This window comes from Penaeus chinensis, chromosome 41, assembly GCF_019202785.1.
Source record: "Penaeus chinensis breed Huanghai No. 1 chromosome 41, ASM1920278v2, whole genome shotgun sequence".
In the NCBI taxonomy this organism is placed as follows: Eukaryota; Metazoa; Arthropoda; class Malacostraca; order Decapoda; family Penaeidae; genus Penaeus; species Penaeus chinensis.
In genome coordinates this window covers 27,644,487-27,651,986 of record NC_061859.1, presented here as the reverse complement: position 1 = coordinate 27,651,986, position 7,500 = coordinate 27,644,487, and positions in this window count along the sequence as shown.

Here is a 7,500-nt window from a genome sequence, read left to right as displayed (position 1 = left end):
TGTCTGTGCGTGAGCTGTGCTGAAGACAGTCAATGGCTGCCCTGGAGTCTGTGTGTATGATCACGTGTCCTTCCCTTAGGGACGCGTGGCCTAGGGCTCCCATTATTTCAACTGCCTCTGCCTGTAGCGAGGAGGCGTTGTCTGTTACCCTCATGAATCGTGTGGCGTCCCTTGCTGCAAAGCCGGCGCCTGCAGTGTGGCTCAAGGGATCGACCGATCCATCCGTGTAGTATGTTCTACTACTCGGAGGAGTGATGGCTGCAATGACCCTCTGGGCTTCTGCCTTTAGGCTAGGCATGGGGTATAGGCTCTTTTTCATTGACAGGCTCATTATGTTGAACTCTATCAGGCTCAGTGCCCACGGCGGGGCTTCGGCAAAGTCGGGGTGGGGGGAGTCCATGCCCTTAGCATGAAGCTGTTCTTTGAGCTGATGGCGTATCAACACCCTGACTGTGTGAGACAGCCAGGAGTTGTTTGCAAAGAGCTCGTTGTCTTGTTCGAGGCGTCTGACTATTTTTTGTCTTAGGTTTGTGTTCCTGGGAGCCTGGATGACCTTTGACAGGAATTGTGTTGCCATTAGATCGATTCGTGAGTCCAGGGGGAGAAGGTTTGCCTCCATCAGGAGGTTGAGGACCTTCGTCCACCTCGGGGCACCCAGAATGATCCTGGCAGCTTCATTTGTCCGTGTGCTTTTTCTTTGCGGCAATTAGAGCGACTGAGGCATAGTCCACAATGGGCCGGACAGCATGTACATAGAATGATCTTAGTACTTTGTGTCTGGCCCCTATGCGTCTCCCAGTCATTGCTCTCATGACAGACAGTCTTGCTTTGGTTCGGTCAACCAGGTACTGGCCCTCCTTCTGGAAGACGAGGGTCCGGTCTATCCTTACCCAAAGGTATAGGTAGTCCTGGACCCATTCTAATTCCACTCCCTGGATTTTCAGTCTTGTGCCTCGAACTCTCTGTCTCAGAGCCATGGCTTTGGATTTGGTTGCAAAGATCTTTAGTCCTGTCCTACAGCAACCCTTTTAACACAAGGTCCAGACAACGCTGGGCTTTATTCTGGCTGCGTGGTCCAGTGGAGGTGATAGCGAGATCGTCTGCATACGAGATGATCTGGCACCCCACTGGGAGGTTTATGTTGAGGATGCAGGACATTTAAGTGTTAAATAGGACTGGACTGAGAACCCCACCCTGTGGCGTTCCATTTTCGAGCGGCATGTGCTGCGATAGGTGACCCTGGAATTTGACATTGGCAGTCCTGTTCCTGAAGTAGTCACCTATCCAAGCCAAGAGCTTTCCTCTGATTCCCTTCTGGATCAGGCTTTCCTGAATGGCAAGCGGACTTGCCAGTTCAAAAGCCTTCTCCAGGTCAAGGAATACCACCACAGCTGGACCCTTGCTGATTGTGCTTAAGAGCGTGGCTATGTTGTGTGCTGTGCCCATGCCCCTTGTGAACCCGTGGAGGTGTTCGTACGGGGGACTTATTTTCCATTGGAGCCGGTTTAGTACCATCCTCTCGGCCGTCTTGGCCAGGCAGCTGAAGAGAGAGATGGGGCGGTACTTCCCCGGCTCCTTTGGTTTTGGGACGGGAACTATGGTAGCCCTCTTCCAACTCTGGGGTAGAGTGGAAGTTTCCAAGGACTTGTTGATGAGTTGCAAGAGTGCACGCTCACCTGCTAGTCCTAGGTGGGAGATAATGGGGTACGAGATCCCATCAGAGCCCGGGGCTGTGTTGGAACTGGATTTATAGGCTTTCCTTAGTTCCCTCAGAGAAAAGATAACGTCTGAGTTATCGGGTTCGGCTGCCCTTTCTCTGATCTGAGCGTGTCTGTCGGTGATCTCGCTAGTTGCCTGCGGCTTAAGTAAACGAGCGCTGTGTGAGCGCAGGGAACGAGGGGAGCCCGCTGTCCAATGAGCGCGGACAAAGGCGGCGGACCGGGGCATGCCCAACCTGGGAAGTATGCTGAGTTTCAGGTTGCGGGGTCATGCTACTACACTACCTATCTCACCTGTTTGATCTTTTATTTGGAAAGAGTATTTTGCATTATTTAATTGTCTTAAGTGTTACCGCGATTTTAATAACAATTTAATAATCATGACATCAATAATAATAATAACAATTTTATAATCATGACATCAATAACACTAATAACATAATCGATCTTCTTCTTTGTTGGATTTGTTGGCTATCAACCAGCGGCATGTGGCCAAGGTTATTAAGCCAATGGATCCTATTTATTCTATCAATCTATATAAGGTCATAAAGTTTTGTCTCTCTTAAAAAAGTGATTACTTTATGGATGATCTTTTCATCATCTGATAGTATATTTAGCAGTGAAAAGTCTTTATTAATTTGTTGGAAGTAATTCTTTAGTTTTTGTCTATGGAAATTGTGTTTATGGCAGGTTGTAAGGCTATGGGTGATGGTAAGGTTGGTATTGCGGAGGGGACATTGAGGAGGATTTTCTTTTTCTATATAGGGAGTGAGATGGGTGATTATTGTAACGTTGCCCCTAAGGCGGGCCAACACCACCTCCTCCCTTCTTTCCTTCCTGTGGGCTGTGTCCCACAGTTCGATGGTTGGTTTTATTTTGTAGGTGAGTTGGAGGCTGGTCCACTCACTTTGCCACAGGAGATGTATTTTTGCTTTTATAAGAGACACAAAACACCTGAGATCTGTACGAACTATGGTAGTGTCCAGATCGCCAGTTGACCCGGCTAATTTGTCAGCCTGTTCATTACCATGGATACCAGAGTGACCTGGTACCCGTATTAGCTTGATTGATTTGTTGGCACCGTGTAACTTACGAATGATATTACCCAGCAGTTAATTTTTAGTGGTTTCTAAGGATTTAATAGCTTTAAGTGAACTTAATGAATCTGAAAAAATAACTATTCTATCGTGGGTCGTCGATAGTGCAAAATCAATGGCTTTATCAATGGCAACAAGTTCGGCAAGAAAAATCGATGTATGATTCGGCAGTCTAAACTTTAGTTCACATTCAGTCGACCATACACCCGCACCCACACACTCATCTGTCTTGGAGCCGTCGGTATATATATGAAAAAAAGATAGATGTTTAATAAGGATCTCTCTGAACCTCCGGCGCCATGGCCTTGGCTGACGGAAGCCAGGCTTCCATAATACAAAAAAATTAGGGTTTCCCATGGCGCTATGTTTGACTTAACCAAGGTATTGATGGTAGAGAGATCTATACCGACTTTCTCGACGAGGTCGTGGAGTCTCGTGGCAAAGGCCCTAATGCCTCCATTGCCATTAGGGTGGCTCGGGTCTCGAGCCACCTTTGCGGCATAGGTCAGTGCTAACTGGCCGCGTCTGAGTCGGAGGGGAGGTACTCCTGACTCCACCTCAAGACGATCCGAGTACATTTCAGGGCTCCAAGACACAAACGCAAACAAGCATTCTGCACAGCATCCAAACTTTTCAAACTGGTTTTCGATGCCGAGCCATACACGATTGACCCATAATCTACTTTAGACCTAATCTGGGCTTTATAAACCATTAGCAAAGACTGTCTATCAGCTCCCCATTTATTACCAGAAATGCACTTTAATACATTTAGTGCTCTTTGACATTTATTCTTTAACTGACCAATGTGGTCTTTCCAATTGAGTCTACTATCAAAAAGTAGCCCAAGAAATCTAGCAGAATTTTGAATAGGTATTGGGTGGTTGTCTAGAGTTAGCCTGATGTTCGGCTTCCTCCTACGTGAAAAAAACACCCCCAATACTCTTTCTAGTGGAAAACTTTAAATCCCACTGGAGGCCCCAGTTATGAATCATATACAGTGCCAATTGGATGCGATTTGCTCAGAATTCTGCATTATTGCTGGAATGCCATAATGCACAATCATCAGCGTACAGTGAGTATTTAAGATTTCGAGGAGGAGCTGGTAAGATGTCATTGATCATACACAGAAATAATGTTGGTGACAAGACACTTCCTTGTGGGACCCCGTTTGCCTGGACAAAAATGTCCGAAAAAGTGACATTGCCAGAAAATAATTTGACAGAAATGAAATTTTGAATAAAACAAGGCAAGTTTCCACGTAATCCAAAAGCATAAAGTTTTCTGAGTAGGCCATATCGCCATGTCATGTCGTAGGCTTTTTCTATATCTAAAAATACTGAAAAAAAAAAAAATTGTCAATTGCCTCTTGAATATGACTGTCCAGCTTTACTAGTTGATCGAGAGTTTGGCGTCCCTTTCGGAAGCCGCACTGCTCGTCAACTAGCAAATTACTGGAATTTAAAAAATGCAATAGCCTACTATTAGCAATTCTTTCCATGACCTTGCATAAGCAACTTGTCAACGCAATTGGGCGGTAGGAGATGGCAAATCGGGGATTACCCCCTCTTTTCAACATGGGAATGATGTGGGCGAAGTGCCATGAGTTTGGAAAAGTGTGGCTTTTTCCAATTTCACTGTACACTTCTAGCAACTTAATCATGTCATCATGATTAAGATGCTTCATCATCTCATACTGAATCTCATCGGGGCCTGGGGATGTTCCTCTACAGGCTTCTAGGGCTCAGACAAGCTCTTCTATTGTAAGGTCTTTATTGTAATCAAAGTCATCTCCTGTAGCAAAGTGAATAGGTTGCAGCTGAGCCGCTTCCTTGATGGGCAGGAATGCGTGATGGTAGTTTGCTGAGCTGCTTGTATGAGAGAACTGCCTGGCGCGTGCATTAGCAATGTCTCTGGGTGAATCCAAATTGTTACCCTCTTCAATGATGTTATTTATTTTGAACGATGTTTTTTTCTTATTGACCAAACCTCTGATATTTTGGTATTGCTGTTTATTGTAGAGACAAAGCTCCGCCAGGAGTCTCTTTTTGCTTGTCTAATTACTCTACGAGCCCTAGCTCTTGCTTGTTTGTAATTGCAAAAGTTATCATTAGTGATGTTATTTTTGAAAAGCCTGTAGGCCTTATTGCGTCGGCACAGCGCCCTGCGTCAATCTGGTGTCCACCATGGAACTCTATGCTTAACGCTATCTGTCGAAGTTTTAGGAATGGATAGCAATGCTGCATCCTAAAATCGAATTCTGAATATTTTTACTTTATCATCAATGGTTTCTCCAACAAGTTCGAGCTTGACGCTCCTTGTGAAGGCGACCCAGTCTGCTCTTTTTACGTTAAATTTAGGCGCTGGAGGCGTTCTCACTATGTCGCATGAATATTTAATCATAATAGGAAGATGATCGCTTCTCAATGGTGTGCCACAGGCACTTGGCTGCTATTGATGAAGAGACCAGTGATATGTCTATAAAGCTCAAATTCCCGGTATTATCGTCCACCCACGTGGGACTACCATCATTCGGGACAAAATCAGACTCGGTAATCAGCTTAACTACTTGCTCACCTCTACCATCTACCCGCAGGGAACCCCATAACGTATGATGAGCATTAAAATCACCTAAAATTACTTTATTTTGTGGCAGACGTTCCTGAAGAGCAAAGAGCTCATCATAGACTATCACTTTATCAGGCGGACAATAAACTGAACATATAGCCAGATACGTGCCATTAATTTTTACTTTGCATGCGACAAACTCCAAAGTAGAATCAAGAGTCACTTTTGTAAAAGAGAGGTTTTGGTGGATGTACATGGCGACTCCGCCTCCACTCCTACCCTCACGATCCTTCCGACATAAATGGTAGTTCCTCAGCGATACGACCTCGTCAGAGACGAGGTTTGTTAAATGAGTTTCTTGGAGCATAGGACGAGGCAAATAATTTACGGTCATTTACTTTAGATTTAATACTTCGACAGTTCCATTGTATAATGGTCGACGCGAAGATTACGTTTTATGGGGTTTGGAAGTGCCTTGTCCACCAGTTTTAATTTTCTTTTTATGGGAGGGAGGCGCCTCCTCTCCCTCGCTTCCTGGAGACCTCTCACGGGATGGTTTGGAGACAGAAGCCTCCATGTCCTGCACCTCCTGGCGAGGGAGACGACCGACAGGACTGCGACCTGCTTCTCTCTCGAGAAACCGATCGCGAGTCAGACGAAGTCCTCACAAGAGTAGCCCGGACGGGGAGGTGCGCTCCGGACTGTGATTCGGTATCATCCTCAAGATTTTTATGCTGGGTTGATGCAGCCATTTGATCGACCAATTTAGTCAACTGATAAACTTTGATATTTAAATCCTTAACTGTTTATTTCAATTCAGCAATTTCTTGATTTTTAGCTGCAAGCTGCTGACTGACATCACATGCACTAGGGTTGTTGTTAGTTACTGCTGCAGTATAGGAAGTATCGGGTTTGTGTGTCAAACTTTCCACTTTCCTCTTAGCTTCAGTATAACTAACTTCATGCTTTCTCATATATGCCAATGTCTCAGTCTCCTTCTTCAGGATGCTGTACTCGGCAGATCCTGAATGATGGGGACCTCCACAGTTAGCACATTTGAAAATCTGGCTAGTACTTGTGATGGTGTCAAGGGCTTCAGCACATTTACGGCAAACAAATTTAGTTGAATCTTTGTCAATCTTAATGAGGTGTGTCCGAATTTTTGGCATCTATTGCAATGCATTGGCTTTTGGACATAGGGTCTTACTTAAATACGTTCATAACCGACATTGACATACTCAGGGATTTTATTCAAGGCAAAAGTAAAAAAACACAGTCCAGTTTTCGCTCGCACATTCCCATCCTTCTTGGTCATACAATGAACGTCCACTACGTCTTGGTCCTTCATGCTCTCGAGAATTTCACTTTCTTCCATCATCCTCAAATCCCTGTGAAAGATTACTCCCTTACAGGTATATGGGCCAATAGGAATAGTTACTCTCACTCGAAGATCATGAATCTGCGTCAGCTTAAGTAAATCCTTAATCTGGGAGTTATATTTACTTTAACAAGGAGGCTTCCATCACACAATTTTTTGACAAAATCAAAATCACCGTCCACTTGACCATCAAGGACCTTTTTGATGATAAAGGGGTTCACGTTCAAAAGCGACTGATTTTCATTCACGCATTTTACATTCGCGAACCTTGCATTCTGGGTGGGGATTTTGAAAATTGGTCGTCTCGTCTTGTCATTATTGGGGGTTCCGTTGTTCATAGTCATATTGGTTGTAGAAGGGTCATTAGTCGCCCCTTCTCCTTGAGGAGGAGAAGGGGTAGCCGGGGTATCACTCATCCTGGGTATCGGACCAGGTCCGACCCCTTTCCTCAAAAACGTAGTCCTGAAGGGACAAAAACCTCTTAACTTTTGTTATCAACCTAACAGCAATAGCTAAGAGAGTAAGGCAGTTTTCCGCCTGGTTGCGTTCTCCAGTGCCACACAGGGATTGAGTTATGTGTGGGACACTTCCTTACCGCCGAACTTGCCTAGGCGAAGGACGGTAATTCAATGCCCACCCCCCAAGCGAATGCGGGAGTTCACGAGGAACTCCGGTAGGCTTAGGAAAATCACATTAAGAGGAAAAGACTTCAGGACCAAAGAAAAAGTGCGCCCAAAGGAAG